A 19718-nucleotide genomic window follows, 5' to 3' on the forward strand; every position below is an offset into this window, starting at 1 on the left:
TTTCACTTGGGTCACTTGGGTCCCAGACCCCTCTGGGCTATTTAGGGATATCACCCACTTGTTTTGCAACTCTTTTCACTTCTGTGTGGGTCCCAGACCCCTTTATATTCTCTCGGGCTCTCACCAACTTGCTGTGGGCCTCAGCCTCTTGACTATGTATCTTTGCTCTTGTATAGGTCCCTTACCCTTGTGCTTTGCTTTTGTGTACCTTGCCGATCTACTTATGGGTCCCAGACCCTGGTGTTGCTTACACCGGTTCCCTACCCCAGCTTCACTCCAGTGTCCAACTGAACAGACCTGGTGTACTCACCTGCCAGGTACTGTTACACATATGTTTTACAAAGTTTGTTTCGATCTCTCTTCTTGATATTCTCAAGGTCCCAGACCCTCTTCTCTTGTCTTGGTCCTTCTGTTGCTTTCATGTCCCCGTCCCATTTACTTTGGCTGTGCCTTTGTGGTTCAATTGGGCCCGCAACACCTTTGTATTGTCTTTCCCGGACACTTGGTATACCCTTTTGCCAAGTGTCTACTGTTGTGGCATATGTGTTCTTCTCTGAAGGTCATTGACCCATAAATAATGGGCTTCCGTTCGTATCGTGTTCCTAACCCTCCTTCGGCCTCCCTTGTTCTGTCCCCAGCCCCTCTCATGGACCCAAGCAGCAGCCTTAACCTTGTTTCTGGGTTTCTACTGCATGACGTCCTGCTTGGGCTTCTCCGACTCTCTGGGGGACCTACCAATCCTTCTCTCTCTGCTCCCGCTGTCGTCCACGTCCCTGCTTCGGCGAGTCGGACTGCGCAGCTTCCCTCCAAAAGGTGTTGCAAGTCTACTGCGTACTTGGTTTCTCTTCGGTTTCTCGTGGCCTGCCAGTTCCTGGGAGCACCTTGAGACAGCAGCTTCTCTCAACTGGTGTCCTAGTCTACAGCTCCTTCCTGTGTCTCCGTCTGCAGCATGCGAACTTCGCTCTTGGTTTCTCTGGGCCAGGCTTGAATAATGGCATAGTCCTTCTATAATTTGTATTTTGGATAACCAATAGCAGTCTTCAGCAACTAGACTGCGTATGCTGGTTGGTGTTGGCAGATAACTGTTGAAATCGAGTTGGTAGCAGTTTTCTAATGGGCATTTTCTGCGAATATGTGTTTGGGTGGGGAGGGTGGTGGAGGGGATCGGAAAAATTAATATAGGGGGTGATCAGGGAGGCTTGTGGGGGAGGGAGGGCTCCCCACGCATATATTTGCGGCTGATTCGACATGGAGGGAAAATAAAAACCTCAACCAAATCAGATTCGACCAATTGGATTCGATGAAATCAACCCAAACCTGTTGGTTCTCATGGGTATTTCTGATTGCACCAAACTTCCGCCTAGTCACAGAACTGTACTGATGATGATCAGACTTCACTAGCACTCTGCATCTTCTCAGAAGTTTCTTGGGACTTTGTTTCCTCAATTCTACACAGATAGAGGTGTTGGGAACCACAGGATTATGCAAAGTTGGGAATGAAACTTTGACACTTTGGCTATGTTTTGGTTCAAGACATTTTTTTTAAATAAGAGGGTTGGGAAAAGGCCACTCTGACCCTGCTCGAAGAGGAATTTCCCTACTTAAACCAAAACTGTCCTTGTGTACAAAAGTTCGATTTTGAGCCTCCCACTATAAACTAAACAAAAGTGAAAAGGGAAATGTATTTAACCTTTTTATGCCTTTTGAAAAAGTGTTCGTAAATAAGTAGCTCCAACTCAAAAGTTCTTGTAGGAAAAAGAGTTCTTGTTCCAAGGGTGACCCCCTTCCGCTGGATTCCTCTTCACCATAAACAGTTCTTTATACGACGGTTCCTCTTGTCTTTTTGGGCCCACAGTGGCATTGTCGCACATAAAATTCTATGATTCTATTCATTTCAGAATTCTGCTGCCAGGATTTTGCTCCTTCTCGTCCGGCCAACACAGTACTATTATCCTTTCTTAGGACTTCTTGTTTCCACACATTTGCAAATTGCCATGCATGCTCTCCTGCCAGGGTTTCTTGTATTTATGCCCTTCTGGTTGCCTGGTATACTCTTTTGCCAGGACTACTTAAATTCATCCGCTTCCACAATTGTACTCTTACTTAGTTGGATAATATATCCTCTTGATATATTATTCGATTCAGTGTTTCCATGTATTTGCATTCACATACTCGTAAGGGCTTTGATTTCAATTCACTTTCACTTTTTACATTTCGGTCTGCTTTATTATCATTTGCATTTGGCACGGTCGCTGTTATGCCCCGGGGTCCCCACTATCTTTTGGTTGACTTTGACCGTGAACGAGCCTGAGAACGCCATAAAGATCAATCGGTGAATGTGGCACTCCTGCTTTCCCTTCATGACTGCTTTCTCAGCATCCGTTCGTCTCCTGCGGCTTCGCTTCAGCATGCCGGCTTTGCCTTGGCCTCTCGGAGCTAAGGGTCTGCTTTCTCTGGTTGGTCAACACCCAGGAATCGTTTCCTGGCTCCCAGTGTCTCTGAAGTGCTTCCCTGTCTGTGTTTCCCCTCTTTCTCTGCCATGTGCTGTGCTGCTCTGCCACACCGGTACCGGACCTTGAGCCTCGCAGAGGCGCAAACCGCTCTCTCGCCAACAGTAGCAGCCTTTAACACAGGGCTGCTGGTCTTTAAATTTCCCAGGGCATAGGTGCTTTCGGCCAACAACTAGAGAGCACGCTGGGCTTAAAGCGTCTTCCGCCCTGCACTGCTCTTCTATTCCTCGTCTCAGTATTCGGGTTATTCTGTGAAAGGAGTCCATTGTTGATGTGTGATGAAAAGAGTTTGGATGATCACTTTCAACATGTCTGGATGGTAAAGCAGTTCTGGATGATGTATAAATGGAACTGATAGGCATTATTGTTACTTCCACATGATAGACCAACGTGGGGAGTTAGGTTTATATTCTTTGGGAAAGTCTTTTCTATTCTTCCAAGGGGGAGGTGTACAGGTATGGATAGGCCATGAGGGTATTGGGTATGAGAGGATTATCTTCAAGGGCAAATGGGGGATACCATGTCTCATCCAACGAAGCCATGACTTCACCACATAGATTTTCTCCTACCATGTGATCCCCCTCATGATCAGCTAGCGGCTGCCATCCACTGGCCACATGGGAGGGGTTCACCGCCGGGGTATCACTGATGACTCCATTGGATTCATCACAGTACTGAGTGGGGTGAACGGAAGGAGGCGACTGAAATGAAGGATGGGAATACTGCGTTCTGTCCAGGTGATCGTCGCTGGTCCCATGGAGGGTTTCCCGCCCCATAAGTACCACCCCCAAAGGGACTATCGCATAGCAGCCTGGTCTCATGGGAAGGGACTCCACCCCCCCCCCCCCCATTGCACCCCCGCCCCCCTCCTGCCCCCATGGAAGCAGTGAAAATACCCTGGGATTCGTCACAGAAGGAAAACAGTGGTGACTGAAGAAAATAACCTAAAGTACTGCCTTTTGATATTGATGACCTTGTGAGGCAAGCCACAATCCTGCACAGGCTTCACACCTTTTGAACCTCTGTTTAGGAGAAATCCTTGGTTCAAGTTGGATATCATGAAAAGAGTGGAAACAAACTCCCGAAGAATAGACCCACTTGGACTATTAACTGGGTTTACAGCAGCACATCAGTCCGCTACAGAGTTTTGCTCCAAGTCCAGAATGTTCAAGAGTACTGCTACCAGGGAAACCTGACTGCACTGCTTCAAATTCTGAGGTAAATTAACTACTACCTACTAGTGAGAAAGAAGTGCTGGCACAGTAATGTGCACCAAATTAAATTGTGGGGATGGTTGGACCAGCTTCATACAAAGTAGCTCAAAGACTGGATACCCCGATCCAAGCCTCCCACGTTAACTCGCAAAAGAAGTGTCAAGAGCCAGTTCCACCATCTGGGTTGGTCATACCAGGAAAAGAAGGAAAACAAGAAATATTTCCTGAACGACAAACTTACAGCTACCAAAACCAGCATAGGGAACTGAGACCCTTCCTAATGTTACACCGAAAAGTAATTTCAAACTTCTCTGGTAGAGGCACAAGGGCTGAACACACAAATCCAACCAACCTGGTAAAATATGTACAGATACAGCCTTATATTCCAGAGGCCCAATGAACAGTTGCTCAGCAAGAGTTATTGCATTTCATTGTCATTGCACACTGAGCGAGGTACTTCTGTTCATCCATTGTAATAGTGCCCAAATGTGATGGATGGATTAATTTCTAAATAGACTTCAGAAACGTAATAAAAATGACTCGTACCCCATGCCTCGGGTCGACCTGTTGTTGCCTAGACTGAGCCACCGAGCTTTAAGCCCTATTGATCTCACAAAGACTACTGGCATGTGCTCCTATGCCAACAAGACAAGACTGCATTTCGACATCAGGACTGTTAGAATATGCACCCTTTGGCCTGCATGTGGCACATCCATGGTTGATGGACTGGGTCTGCGGCAACCTTCAACATACGGGCAACCTTGCCTGTAGTCTTATACCCTACACCTGAGTGGCCTCTGAGTAAATCCCAGAAAAACAGTACTGGTGGACAATCAAACCAAATATTTGGTTCATACCATAGGCAGTTTATTAATCCGACCTCAGAAAATAAGCTAAAAACCCTCAAATGGCGCTTCCCCCAAACATGGCTTTGTGGGATATTGGGGGCAATTTATTCCACACTTGGCCTCGTTAGCCGCGCTGCTAACCAATCTACTCAAAGCCACTAACCAGATGGCTGAGGACTGCTTTTGGAGCCTTCATGTCATTGAATAGTTTTTGCAAGATCTGGTGTTGGAATTCCTGACACCAACAGACCTTTATATTTTCACGCCTATGCCTCTGGATTATGTCTTGGGGCCGTCATGTTTGAAGATCCCAGGGGCCTGGAACCTAGTCATCCTTTTTTTTATAAGCCATACAACGGAGCAAAAACATGCCACAGTCCAAAAGGCATGCCAAGCTATCAAATGTGCCATAGAAGCCCCCTAGTAGGACTTACTGGGGGGACCTTTTCTCCAGCATGGGGTCTGGCATGGATTCACATGCTCATGAATATTCCCCGTCGTCAGGCTGGGAATCCTCGGTAAAGAAAAAACCAGTATCAGTTTCGTTTCTGATCTGTCTTTCGTAGTAATAACCAATCACTGGTCTCTGCGTCATACTGACCACAGCCAATGACTGCCCTCTACCTAAGCACCGCCTCTGGCAGCCATCTTCAGATTTTTACCGCACGTTCATGTGTTGGGATCCTCGAACGATTGCTCTCGAGCGTTAGTGCTATTTTTTCACGTTTTTTCTCAAAAACTTAGTTTTTTTTCAGTCAAAAGAGCCTCAAGCTCCACCGACTCTCCATCCGATCAACGGGGACCCGTGTCGGATTCGTCTGCGCCCCTCAAGGGTGAAGATTTCGTCGAGCTACGCTTTTGGAGGACTCCAGAAGCTTCTCAGGCCCGGACATGGCCCAGGAGAAGGGAAGCTCGACGCCCAGAAAGCTGTTCAGGGTCTGCCCTGGATGCCAGCTGCAGAACGTCTTGGAGGACGAACACTCCTTTTGTCTCTACTGCTTACATGAGGACAAGACGCACATGGAGAAGGACTGTGCGTTTTGCGGCAATATGTCGGAGCGGACCATGAAGGACCGCCATCAACGTCTCGCCTACTGGCTGGAAGGTAAGAGCCCGTCAGGCGAGAAGAAGAGGAAGAAATCCGAGCGGTCTTCTAAGACCTTTGAGGACGCCCCGGCTACGGGGGTCCAACACAAGGCCAAGCACCGCGAGTCCGCTGGCACCGGGAGCGCCGAACGGTCGGGCTCTACGGGCGCCAGGCAGGGCGCACCCTCCCCGGCACCTTCAGCCACGAGCCAAAGCTCTGGGTCGGGTAAGAGGAAGGGCGAGCACCCGGCGAAGCTCCTGGAGAGGCCCCGGTCGAGCTCGAAGGCCCCATCGGAGGGGGAGCGAGGCAGTGTCCCCCCCCCCCTCAAGGATAAGGCGGTGAGCGCACCTAAGGTGGTGAAGGCCTTAATCCATCCGGCCAAGCCCTCTATCGATACTGTCGCGGCGGCCCTGGCTCAGCCTGTGGAGGCTACACCAGTGGTGGCGACCTCGGGGCTCAGAGTCTCCCTGCCACCTCGGAGGGAGTCCTCTTTTGTGCCCATCAATAGGACCCCCGTGAAATCCCCGGCGGGGAAGAAAAAGGGGGGGCAGGGCGTCGTCGTAGATTCGGCTTCAACCTCGGAGCTACCGTTGCCGACGGAGGAACCTCTCCCGTCGGGGGATCCTGAACCGGGACCTTCTGGGTTTCCCCCGCCCAAGAAAAGAAGGATTCACCCTCCACCTCCTTTTCAGCCGTCGCGCCCCGTCCAGCCCTCCTCCCCGTCCACCCGAGGGGATGATACGGGGACTGACACGGCAGCGACGGTACGGACGACGAGGTATACGATGAGGATCTACCGTCACCTCCCACCAGGGCTTCTCCGCCCGACGAGATTGGATCGTTCCACTCCATGATCGCCAGGGCATCCAAGCTTTTCCAACTCTGCCCTGAGGAGAAGAAAAAGGAAGGATTCCTTTATCAACGGCGCGAGGCCAAGAGGAAGACGGTCCTCGTGGTGCCTCTACTGGACGACATTTGGGATGAGGGCCTCGCCCTCCTCAAGAACCCTTCCACGACGCCAGCTAGAAGAGACCGGTACGAGAAGAAGTACCGGGTCCCGGACGCGGCCCCCCTGTGCCTCCGGGCACAGCCTACCCCGGACTCCGTCGTCTCCGCGGCGGCCAGGAAGAAAGCGGGGGGGGGGTGCGGCTTCCACATCGACTTCCCCACCGGACGGCGAGGGAAAGAAATTGGACGCTATGGGACGCAGGGTCATCTCGTCTGCAGCGACGACGATTAAAGCGGCCAACGCCTTGGCTATCGTGGCCCGCTACGACAGGGAGCTATGGTACAAACTGGCTCCCCTGCTGGACTTCCTACCGGACGACAAGAGGGCGGATGCCCTGGAGATCCTACAGGAAGGTGAGGTGGCGTCGGACCACGCCATCACTATTGCGACGGACATCGCCGACACTGGGTTTCGCCAGTTGGGCAATGGCGTGTGCCTTAGGCGGCGTGGATGGCTCAAGGCTACGGACTTCCGTCAAGACGTACAGACCAGAGTCCTGGACATGCCGTTCGATGGGAACAACCTGTTTGGGAAAACAGTGGACGATTCCCTTCAGGCCATTAAAGCGGACACAGACGGCCCGGGCCCTTGGGGTTCTGCAGCAACGACGGACGCCCTTTCGGAGCAGCGGAGGCAAGGGCGCCTCCAAAGGTTCCGGCGGCGGTTTCTCCACCTACCGTCAAGCGGCCCGCTCGTCGTCTCAGGAGGCCTACAGAGGACGAGGCAAGTCTGGCGGACCCCGCCGTCGTCGCCAAGGAGGTCAAGGCGGCAAAGCCTCGTCGAAACAGGATTGAACCGGCCGTGGGGTCGGGCCCCCACCGAAGCACCCCGGTGGGAGGCCGGCTGGCGAGCTTCGTCAGCGTGTGGGAGTCCATCTCCACCGACCGTTGGGTGCTGGACGCCTTAGCCCGTGGCCACGCGCTCTAGTTTCAAAGAAGGTGCCCGCGCGTCCCCCCCGTGGCCAGGAAAGAGCTTCACATCCCTCAGCTTCTCCTGGAGGTAAAGGCGATGCTCAGGAAGGGCGCCATCGAACTCGTCCCAAAGAGGCTTCGGGGCTCCGGAGTTTACTCGAGATACTTCCTCGTGAAGAAGAAGACGGGAGGATGGCGCCCCATCCTAGACCTGCGACGTCTGAACAAGTTCATCAAGGCGCAGAAGTTCCGGATGGTCACCCTCCAGCACGTCCTGGGTCAGCTGGAGGAAGGAGACTTCCTGTCGTCGTTGGATTTGGAGGATGCCTACTTCCATATTCCCATCCTAAAGGGGCACCGAAAATTCCTCAGGTTTGTGGTCCAAGGGCGTCACTACCAGTTCAAAGCCCTCCCCTTCGGACTACGGTCGGCACCCAGGGTATTCACCAAGTGCCTTGCACCGGTGGCGGCGCAGCTGCGCCGCGAGGGGATCCACGTCTACCCCTACCTGGACGACTGGCTCATCCGAGCCAAGACAAGGGAGCTCGCCGTGGAGCACACGGCAAGGACCGTCCAACTTCTCACGGACCTGGGATTCTCCGTGAACTACGCCAAGTCCCACCTGGTACCCGCGCAAAACGCACTGTTTCTGGGAGCTAAGCTCGACAGTGTGTCCCTTCTGGCCTCCCCGTCGGAGGAAAGGACCAGGTCCATCCTGGGCAAGGTACAGCGGATGTTGGTTTCCGACGCGGCCAAGGTGAGGTCCATCAAGTCCCTCCTCGGAATGTCGTCTTCTTGCATCTACCTCATTCCCATGTGCAGGCTCCGGATGCGCCCGTTGCAGGAGTTCCTGGACGCGCGCTGGATCCAAACGACGGGCGGCTTCGAGGAGAGGATCACACTCGACGAGAGTTTCCGCCGAGCGGTCCGGTGGTGGGGCACCTGCGCGCATCTGACGGCGGGCATGGACTTCCAGACCCCAGACCACCAGGAGACAGTGACCACGGATGCCTCCCTGGAAGGGTGGGGAGCGCACACCGAAAATCTGCACGCGAGAGGCCTTTGGCTCCCGACGGAGAAGTCCCTCCATATCAACGTCCTGGAGCTCCGTGCAGTGTTCTGGGCCCTCAGGTCCTTCCTTCCGTCCCTCAAGGGCAAGGTGGTGAGGATCTTCACCGACAACACCACCACCATGTTTTACATCAGGAAACAGGGCGGAACCAGGTCCCCAGCACTGTCCAAGGAGGCGCAGGACCTGTGGCATTGGGCCGTCGCCCAAAGGATGTTTCTGGTGCCGTTTCATCTGGCAGGGATAAAAAACACCATCGCCGACTCACTCAGCAGGGAGCTGCGCTCGTGCCACGAGTGGGAACTACGGCAGGATCTAGTGGATCGCCTCTTCCGACGGTGGGGCACACCCCAGATCGACCTGTTCGCGACGGCGACGAACTCCAAGTGCCGGAGGTTCGCCAGCAGGTTTCCCCAGGCGAGGAGCATGGGCGATGCTTTCTCGTTCCCCTGGGAGGGCCTGTTCCTCTACGCGTTCCCTCCTTTGCCACTGCTAATCCGGCTCGTCAACCAGCTCAAGAGGTCACGGTGCAGGATGATCCTCGTCGCACCTGCGTGGCCGAGGCAGATATGGTTCCCGGACCTTCTGGACTTGTCAGCGTCCCCGCCAATCAAGCTGCCGGTGGACGCGGATCTGCTCTCCAGGGAAGGAGGCGCCATCCTCCACCACGACCCGAAATCGCTGAACTTGCAGGCCTGGCTCCTGCAGCGCTAGAGTTTGGAGGATACGACATACCGGCCGACTGCAGAGAGGTTCTTGCAAAGGCCAGGGCGTCCTCGACTCTTAAATGCTACGGACACAAATGGAAGAGGTTCTCTGTCTGGTGCCACGCACAGAAGATTAACCCTCTACGGATTACGGCTCCCCAGGTACTGCCGTACCTGCTGACGCTGGCCAAAGCTGGACTGGCACACGCGTCCATCAAGATTCATCTTGCTGCGATCTCCCGATACACCAGAACCACGGGGCGGACGTCCTTGTGGTCTCATCGTCTGGTGAAAGAGTTCATGAAGGGACTGTTCAGATCGTTCCCGCCGGTGAAGGCTCCGGCCCCGGCGTGGGAGCTCAACGTGGTGCTGACCAAGCTCATGGGACCTCCGTTCGAGCCTCTGCACTCGGCCCCGTTGAAGTTTCTGTCGTGGAAAACAGCGTTTCTTGTGGCCATCACCTCCGCACGACGGGTGGGAGAGATCCAGGCCCTTTCCTGCAAGGCCCCGTACTTGACTTTTCACGACACGAGGGTAGTGCTCAGGACGCACCCCTCCTTCATGCCCAAGGTACTGTCGGACTTCCATCTCAACGAACCCTTGGTGTTGCCTGTGTTCTTCCCGTCGCCTTTGTCGCCGGCTGAGAGGACTTTGCACTCGCTGGATGTGGCTAGAGCGCTGAAGTTCTACGTGGACCGCACGAAGTGTTTTCGGAAGACGTCACAACTCTTTGTGAACTTTGGACCTGTCAATCAGGGGAAGGCTCTCTCGAAGGCTTCCATTTCCAGATGGCTCTCCGGCTGTATCATGTACTGTCATCGGTTAGCAAACCGACCGCTGCCTGGCCGTCCGAGAGCCCATTCCACCAGAGCGATCGCAGCTACCACGGCGTTCCTTTCTGGTGTGCCCCTGCTAGACATATGCAGGGCTGCTACGTGGAGGTCGACGCACACCTTCACGAAATTCTACTGCGTCGATCGGGATTCCAGGGAGGAGTCCAGGGTCGGCCAAGCAGTGCTGCGCAACCTGTTCGCCTGAGGTGAGCCTGGTGAGGAGGTAAGATGCTTAATGTTGAGTTTGATGTAATGCTTAATGTTGAGCCTTTGCCACCTCCCGTGGTTGTGCATGTGTGTACTGCTATGTATTCTTTATTCATGAGCATGTGAATCCATGCCAGACCCCATGCTGGAGAAGGAACAAGTTACTTACCTGTAACTGTTGTTCTCCAGCATGGGTCTGGCATGGATTCACATGCGAACCCTCCCGCCTACCCCTCTGCGGCTCTTCACTTGGTCATACTGCCACTTCACGTGCTTCCAAATCTGAAGATGGCTGCCAGAGGCGGTGCTTAGGTAGAGGGCAGTCATTGGCTGTGGTCAGTATGACGCAGAGACCAGTGATTGGTTATTACTACGAAAGACAGATCAGAAACGAAACTGATACTGGTTTTTTCTTTACCGAGGATTCCCAGCCTGACGACGGGGAATATTCATGAGCATGTGAATCCATGCCAGACCCATGCTGGAGAACAACAGTTACAGGTAAGTAACTTGTTCCTTACCCTCTTGTCGGATCATGCTTCTAGAACATGTCTGGCTAGGTACAAGAAATCCAACTCAAGGTTTCTCATGTGGTTCCTCAACCTTTCACTTTTGATACTCGGCATGTATGCAGAAAACACCAGACTGTCACGGACTACTAGTCCGATCAATCGGTCCTGCCTGAACATCCGGAAAAACACCGGGAGGTGTTGGAGGCATACTGGCCTCAGAGGATTAAGCATCCCTCTGAGCAGACCGTTCTATTGGACACCTCGAACTGCCCCGGCCCTAACAAAACCAGAAGACTGGCAGTCCCACATGAGCCTAGGAACAATGATAAACCGAAGCACTGATGGTCAGTGGGGAAAACCGAGTGATGCTCTCTGGCCCCAGGGGGATTTGGAGGGGACCCACCAATATGTGGAAACCGGAGAGAAAAGATAATGTAACGCAGTCAACAAGAATGCGAGCTGAACTGCAGTGGAGATGCTAAGAGTGGGCTACCACCTCGGTGAAACTGCTCTAGGGGTGAATAACTCATGTCACCGGGACATGGTGACCCTTTCGCACTATGGACATCGGAATGCCAGCAGGCCTTCATTGGACTCATGGTGGCACGGCAGGGGGCAGAGCCTAGCAGTTCACGGAGGGAGGAGCGTGATGGGATGTAGCCCAATTAGCATGGCCACGGAAAGACCGACTTCCTTACGGCCCAAATGAGACCAGGTTGACCTAGAGGGGGGCAGTGTTAAAAGGAAGGACTCCAGCAGTGATACATGCTCCTGTCACAGAAGCATGAGACGGAGGGCACGGAAGTGGTATATACCTGGTCCAACGTAAGTATTCACCAGAAAAAGAATTCCATGGAGCCGAGCCCAGAGGCTGCTCGGGCCGTGTCAAACCCAGGCAAGGGGGACCACAAGGACACAGTCCCTTCTCAACACCCTTGTGTATGAAGAAGAGATGTTTAAAAAATAAAAAAAAAGCTAAGCACATGCAAGTCTAGCTGGTCCTAGTCTGTTCCTTTGAATCGTATGCCCACATTCACACAGGGTGTATTGATATGGGTAAGAATTCTGACAACTGTTTGCAGGCTTACTTACCATCCTGATGGCAATTTTTCTTTCATGAAAAACTAGATCTAACTTTATGCAAAATATGGAAGCATAACTATTCAGATGAATTGGCGCAATTTACTCAAGGGGTAGGTTATTATTTGACTGAGCATGTGCATGCCCCACAATGGGTGTCTTGGTCTTAGGCGGAGGATGGATGGATGGATGGATGGATGGATGGATGGATGGGTGAGTGAGTGGATGGATGGATGGATGGATGGATGGATGGAATGTGATCTAACAAAAACAGGAAGTACTCATTAGAATGGAAGAAAAATGCAAACTAAATGAAAAGGGGGAGGGGGATAAAGGGGTGGGCGGAAAAAGTCCAGTAGCTGTCCAGCAGGACACAGAGAAGCCATCAGATTACTTCAAACCAGTAGTGATTACGCATAAAATACATGGTCCTCCTGGAAAAAAAGACCAAGTAGGCAACCAATTGCTTGGAAGAGGATAGGGACCTCAGCTGATTGGCTGTCATTACATCTGCTCCTTTCCAAGAGCTACTGCATAGTCACTATGAAGCAAAACTCTCAGGCCTGCAACACATCTGTGCCACTGAACGGGACAAAGGCATGGAGGGTGAGTATAACGCAGCAGAGTATAAGAAAGAAAGAAGCAGGTGGTCAAGTTGAAGGACAGCCATGAGTGCGCCCACTTCTAGGGCTTTTGATGGCAAAACCTGTTAGCCAGACATTCCATCAGCAAAGTTTTAAACCATTGCAGAAATTGGTTTTACCAGTTTTCTGGTGCTGGTCGTCCCCGGCAGCTGTTACCACTAACGGTGGGCTCCCGAGTCCCTTCAGGAATTGAAACACTTAACAGGCTTCCCAACACCGGCATAGTCTCCACTGCTGTCTAGCGGCAAAGCCACAGCCAAATTCGCCGTACAATTCTGCATTGCTGTGTGTGCAGTGTCCTGGCAGTTCCTGCGTGGCGTCTCCATCCACTGTCCCTGAATGTGCTCCACCTAACACGTGTGGTAGCTTACAGCACATGCCCGGTTTTCAGAAAGGGTCCCCCACCACACTTGCTGCTGACTGTACACCAGCTGAGGAACAGCCAGCATGCGCCATGACAGCTTGCCAGCACAGTTAGCCTCTTTCAAAGGGCCCCTATGGTGATAACCTATTACTAACCATTTTATAGAATTCCCTAACCACGATATTTAACATTCTTAAATGCTGTAGGTTTTTGAGTAAAGCCTTCCGTTTGAGTCTGGCAAACCAACAAGTACTAAGAATGACCTTTTTTGGAATGCTTGCATAATTTGCTGGAAGTCCTCAAATCAGCACAGCTGATTCAACCCCATCTTAAAAGTGCCAGTACAAATGATGTATGATTAGGTATATACCCATCGAAAATTCAACACCCATTACCTTCCGTTTATGCTAATAACGCAATAATGAGGTCCTGCCTGCAAAACCCTTGACACAACTTTAAGCCTCACATGCTCTATTGTGCAAAAAACAGCAACTTTGTGTGGCGGAATCTACAAATTGGAGCGCCAACCAGTGCGCTTCGATCTTGTCGCGCCTCTTCAACGCACATGATACTAGACGAGACATCCTCACTTATCCAGTGATTTTATTAAAAATCCAATTGCATGTAATTTTTCCATGAAAAAATTAGAATTGATAGTTCAGTCTGTAAAGAGTGAGCAACTGGTCCACAGATAAGCCCTCATTCATCGGCTACTGTGCGATAAGGTGGGTTGTAATTTCTAGTACTAGTAGGCTGAACCCAGTCTGTTACTTCAAGAATGTTGATCAAAATATTGTTTGGATTGCCAATAACTAAACACTGAACCAGTGTTTTTTTTTCTTTTTTTTTTTTGTGCACAGCAGTATTGTGCTCCGATGCTGATGAGGAGCACTCCCTGACGCTCATCCTTAAAGCTATGCAGATCCTATTGTTTGAAATGCCGGATGCTTAAGTGTTGCAATGTCAAACGTGAGGCATAATGCGCGTCTCTGGTCCTGCCACTGAATTGTGTGGACTGACTATCAACATCAACATTATCTGAACGGCATTGACTAGTAGTTACTCCTCCATTAGTTAAGCTTATATCCGCAACTCTGTGCTCTGCTCGATCTTATTTCTCATTTATAAACCGAAAAGTAGAGGGCCTTTTTTTTTTTAACTTGTTTATTAACAGCACACAGGAGCAAACATGAGAAGCACACATTAGTTACAGACGACATATGACATTTGAAAAGAACCCCCCCCAACCCCTACGCCTGCAGACGGCATTGTTCCCAGGCCTCATTCCGTTCCGGCAGGTGGCGAGCTGTCCCCCATAGAACTGAGAGCGTTCGCGATCAGGCGTGGCTTAAAAGTAAGCGCTGGATATTTCTGGTCATAGTCTAGGACCGGGCCCCAGACGTCCAAGAAACGATAGTCTGCCCGCCTTAGCTGCCGTGACCTTTTCAGCTATTAGGATGTCCCAGAGTTTGATCCACCACAAGGGCATGAGGGAGCCTTCCGCAGTTTTCCAGGTGCGGGCCACCGTGATTTTAAAGAAGTTGGTTGGCATTGGTAAGGCTATTGTACATTTTGACCTTTCTAAATACTTTTTGAGCTAATTAATCAAATATATCCAGTTATTTTATATAGCGCGGCACTCTAGCATTTACTTTACTTCAAAGCACGCGTGGTTTTTTGTTGATGAGTGGAACCAAGTCGCATGTCATTGGCCCAGGATAACACAATGTGGTCAACTTGGAAGCTTGGCTAGAAACCGGGTCTTCTGGGTCCACAGCTGGCATATTTACCAAAAGGCCCAATATCTTCCAAAAGATTGAATCACGGGAGAGGAAAGAGCTTCACGGTTCTTGGCTTGCGGTCTATTCGCAAGTCATTCAATCCACGCTTGGGATTCCCTTTGATGGAAGTGCTTCTGTTGTTCATTAACATTTCAACCTTTGGAGTTCTTCTGCAATCTTGTTTACAGAATTGGAGGACACAGCGCGACTCCTTGATTGATGTCTGTGTTGTGGGGGAGGCTGTGAAGGTTCTCTGTGTGATGAGCTATCTTTTCAGAGTCCTTGGCATCTAGTTCGTGAGTCTTCTTCCAAGGATGCTGCTTCTTGGAATGAGTGCTAAACGTCAAGGAGGTGTTGCCTAATGGGACAGAGGGCGCCTGCTCATCTGTTTCGGAATCCAAGGCTGCTATTCTTGCCTTTCTTTGTTTTTGGTGCAGAACCTCTCGTGTGCATAGTACGTGTGATGTGGCGCATTGCTAGAATTTGTCGAATGCACCACTTCCTGCTCAATTGGTTAACCACATTATACAATTGAGTACCCTCCTGGGAAAGTTTTTACTTAATTTTTGGAGGCCTCTGTTCCCTTCTCCAGGTGGTACAGAGCACACCAACTGTTCCCCTTTAATTCCATTTGCTCATAAGACTGCTTACACTGGCCCACGGGAATCGGAACGGGCATCTCGCTTACATCAATTTTACAGACGCAAACCTCAAAAGTTGCTAGAAAATCTACCCACTGCTCGTTTGTTTGTCTAAAGACACACCAAATGCCAATTTCCGATGTCTGATGGCCACAGCACCAGTGTTGCGGCCCGCACATCAAGGAAGTACCTTTTTAGTGAGTTTTTTTCAAAATGTGTAGATCTGCACCGCAATGTTTCCTTTCTTCTTTCTGCAAAATGTTGAAATCCACGCCACTGTAGATATCCTGGGGAAGGGAAAGAGTACTACTCCAAAATGCTAACTGTTATGATTGGTACCTTTTTTTTTGTCTTTTTTTTTTTTTAGCTGTTCTGCGACGCGCTTCTACCATCATTGTGTTCCTATCTGCGGCTACATAGGGGCCTGCGTTTCTTTACACATGCCCAATTTACACAATGTGGTTTTCAGTCTGATCACTTCTTAGTCAGATGGTACTGGGTGTGTATCTATTAACAAACCCATCGGAAATATCTAGGTCCAATTGGGCTGCCAGAATTTGTCCTTGAACATCCCCTATGTTTACATGTTGTTTTTTAAAGACCTGCTGAGCCGGCAATGCTTTGTTGCACAACAGTTGCTTGAAAGTAAACTATGCTTAAGCAAGGGACTTGACAATCGTTGTTTTTTTTAAATGTGCAAACCAACCGGTTTATAAAGTTTTCTCTCGCAGTACCTACATATGCGTTCTAAGTTTCATTTATTAAAAGCTTTCGTACTTAAGGCACCAGTAGTGGCGGAGTGTTCTTTTCATTGCGTTTTCTTCATCTAGACGTGTCTGCCGTGGCAAAAACCAGCCAAATTCTTGAATTTGAAAAACGAATATGCACTGTGCGGTAACCCAATTGGCACTGCTAGATGGTTGGAGGGCAGTGTGGGTGGGGTGAGGACGTCACAGTGGGTTAAATGCCATCCGTTGCAATGCAGTCTGCCCGACGCTGTTGGGTGAGCATCCAAGCAGCTGGGCTTGCTGGGCCGGGAAATGGAAAGCAGAGTAGAATGGACTCGTGACGAATTGCGGGTGTAAAGTTCACAGGACTCTACGAGCTAGTCCACAAAAGCACCAGACTGTGAGTGGGTTGGGAGCCAGGAAGACTCCCACTAAACCCCACCCCCACCGTCAGAGAAGAGGCCAAGCCTAGTTAAACTGCATTGATCATATACGACAGCTGTACACTGGGACCAGAGAATGTGTCAAAATAGAACTACTTCTAGCAAATGCTTGTTTTAGCATCTGTATGCTTGGCTGAAGAATGCGACAAGGCTTGCTTTAGATGTGGGGGCCAAAAAGATTGAGGGAGGTAGTCCTAGCTTCTAGGAGAAAGGGAAATACACACCTGTCCTGTTAGTTAATTCAAGTATTGGAATACTCCCCAAAATCAACCCTTGATTAATTGTTCTCATGCAGATGTGTGCAGTAACTGATTGCTAGTAATCCAGGAGAGTGCAAGGGCTTTCCATGAAGAGGTGTTGCACCAGTGGGTGCCTATGTCAAGATGATGCCTTCCAGGGTTTGTGTCCCCCCTGGACGCTTTCATGAGTACACTGTGTACTGGAGTTAACTCCTTGAGCTACTAAAGCTTAAGAGACATGTGTCCGAGGCACAGGCACCTTCGGCTGATGTATGCTATTGGTGTGTAAAATTACATGGCTTGAAAAGGATTAGTATGAGGGTTACCCCCACCAATATACAACAGTGGCAAAGCCCCAACAGATGAATACACCAAGTTACCCACCAGGCCCTCCAGTAACTCCCCACATTAACTTTTCAACCTCTATACACTATAATCGTACCAATTAAGCCACTGGCGCATGGCAATTGAATACCCCTCACAACGGACACCGAACTAAACACTACGTTTGCCAATGCACCCTAGGGCCACGAGCGCACAAGGCCACCCTTCTGGACACAAATGCTTGCATGCTTTCTATGCAGGACACCTAGAGAGGGACCGCGCTAATACGTTGGCGTACTTCTGGTCTGCATCCATTAACCAAACAGCAAAACAATTTACATTTTTTTTCCTTTTTTCTGTCTAACCGGATCCACCCGTTTCTTTCAGATCCGTCACAGCACCTTGCGACCATGCAAATGGCAGCAGTGCCCAGTACAAACCGTCATAACCTAACATAGCATTTACAAACATATGATTTGTCAGCACTCTATTCTGAAAAGTTAAGGTTTTTACTGTGGGAAAGATGCCTTCCTGGTACTTGGGGGTTGTGCTCTACAGTTGTGCACTGGTATGCCTGCTTACGAGTCTCGGGTGCACAGACCTCGGTGCCCCCCCGTGCCCCCCACCCTTTAGTGCTGAGAGTCACTGTTAAAAGGACAAGCAAAGCGTTGGAATCTAGGTAACAACCCCCTGCCACACAAGTGCAGAGTGGTGGGGCTAAGACATCGGGCGTCGTCCCTGCTTTGTCTCAGAACACTGCATCGCTTAGTGGGCTTTCCACCTCTCTTCGCAACGGTCAGGCAGGAGACTTTCCACAGAACCTTTCAAAACAGCCTTGTAATTGCTCCTGGAAGCGGGGCTGCTCGCCACTAGAAGCCTCACCAATTAAGCACACAGCACCCCTTCTTCGCATTTTTCAATAGCGGAGGGCTTGATGGTCATGGGATAGGCTAGTCTTAACACTGCACAACAAAATCCAGGCTAACCCTGATCCACCACAAACTTTAAATGCTCATACCAGTGGCAAAAAACATATTTTATAATTAATGTATTTATTCTGTGCAAAATTTAGCCTGTTAAGCATCACGTTTGAAGTGTTTTTCTTTAAAAAATAAAATGGTTGCACAAATTTTGATTGCAAGTTAATGGTTTGCTTTTCTTTAAAATCGCTAGTTTAGGCTCAATGGTAGGCTGAAGACAAGAGGATTTGCCATTAGTGGCAGCCTTCTCTACTCTGACCCACTTCCGGCGTTTCAGAATCAGGGTGTGGTAAGCACTAGCATGGGGTAGAGTGGAATTACCAAGTTTAAAATGGGGAATCCCAGTCCTCTTTGTATTGTAGGCAAACCGAGCTTTTTCAAGGGGTACAGCAAAGTTTTGCCCAGCCCCTGAAAAACAATTAGACAGGCAGGTATTGTCAAGAAAGGGGTTTAGTGCGTCTATTTTACATGTTTGTCAATACTCTGATTTTGCTTTTAACGTAAAACAATAACTAAATCATCCACTCACTTTTAGCTTTGGACACTTTTTTCTTGACCTGAAAATGCAATGGACATGCAAACATGACCAAAATATAACGCACACACATTTGCTAATTGTTTTCTATTTTTTTGGGATTTTAGTTTTGGGATTTCGTTTTTCTCCTACGTTTTATGATTTACCACGAGACGACTCAATCTGCTTTCTCTGACCATTCACTGTGAAGCATTGGTAATGCAATGAACGTTTTGGGAAGCAGAACTCAGAAACCTAGATTACACGATGGTGCAAAGGATTATTCACTTATTCTACAGTTTAGGAGACACTTAGCCAAGACTCTAAACTTCAGCTGGCCCACCGTAGTCTCTGGTGCACATTTTTCTTGAGACTTAGTTGTACAACTTTACCGAATGAGCCAGCAAATGCTGGCAGTTCAAATTCAAAACCGAATTCTAGTTTAAGATGCTTGCTGAGCTTTCTCTGACGGCAAGGGGGATGAAGTCCGATATGGATGGCTGCTAAATGTTGCTAGGATAGACGTCCTACTGAATGGCTGGCTTGCTTGCCAGCCACGCTTGGTGTCAGATGTTTTTGTGAATTCCAATGGAACAGCAAAACCAAATCACAGGTTGGTAATTGGCCATGCAGCTGCATAGAGCGGTACTGACTTTGAGAGTACACTGTATACAAATGTAGATGTTGAAGATGAATTTTTACATTTGGGACAAATGTGGACTCGTAGGACTTAATACTGCATTTTAGTAGTTAAGCTTTGCGTGTTTCTTTGGAATAGAAGTTATATTGGACGTAGTGCATGGAGGTAAACTGGAATGCACTGGTTTGATAAACTTTCCCTCCCATCTACCTTCAGCACAATTAAGGACAATGGAAACTACTATTTTATTCTGGTTTCACTTTTACAACGACTTCTGGGTGGTTAACTTTCGGGTTAAGCACTCGGCTCTGACATGAGGCAAGCCAGCGCTTTGTAAGATTGAGTACTGTGAGGGCTGACTGACTGGGCCGTTGCTGCTTCTAACCACGTTGAGAAATTGAGTACTGATTAAGTAGTAATCGCCATTTTCTTG

The 19718-nt window shown here is 49.8% G+C and overlaps 1 protein-coding gene across 5 annotated transcripts in view; it reads left to right on the plus strand.

Annotated features, from left to right (window-relative positions):
• LOC138581130 (protein MTSS 1-like) overlaps positions 1–19718 on the plus strand; it is an 885917-nt gene that overhangs the window by 193305 nt on the left and 672894 nt on the right. The window lies entirely within an intron of this gene.

This window comes from Ambystoma mexicanum, chromosome 3p, assembly GCF_040938575.1.
Source record: "Ambystoma mexicanum isolate Mex_15411 chromosome 3p, UKY_AmexF1_1, whole genome shotgun sequence".
Taxonomy (NCBI): Eukaryota; Metazoa; Chordata; class Amphibia; order Caudata; family Ambystomatidae; genus Ambystoma; species Ambystoma mexicanum.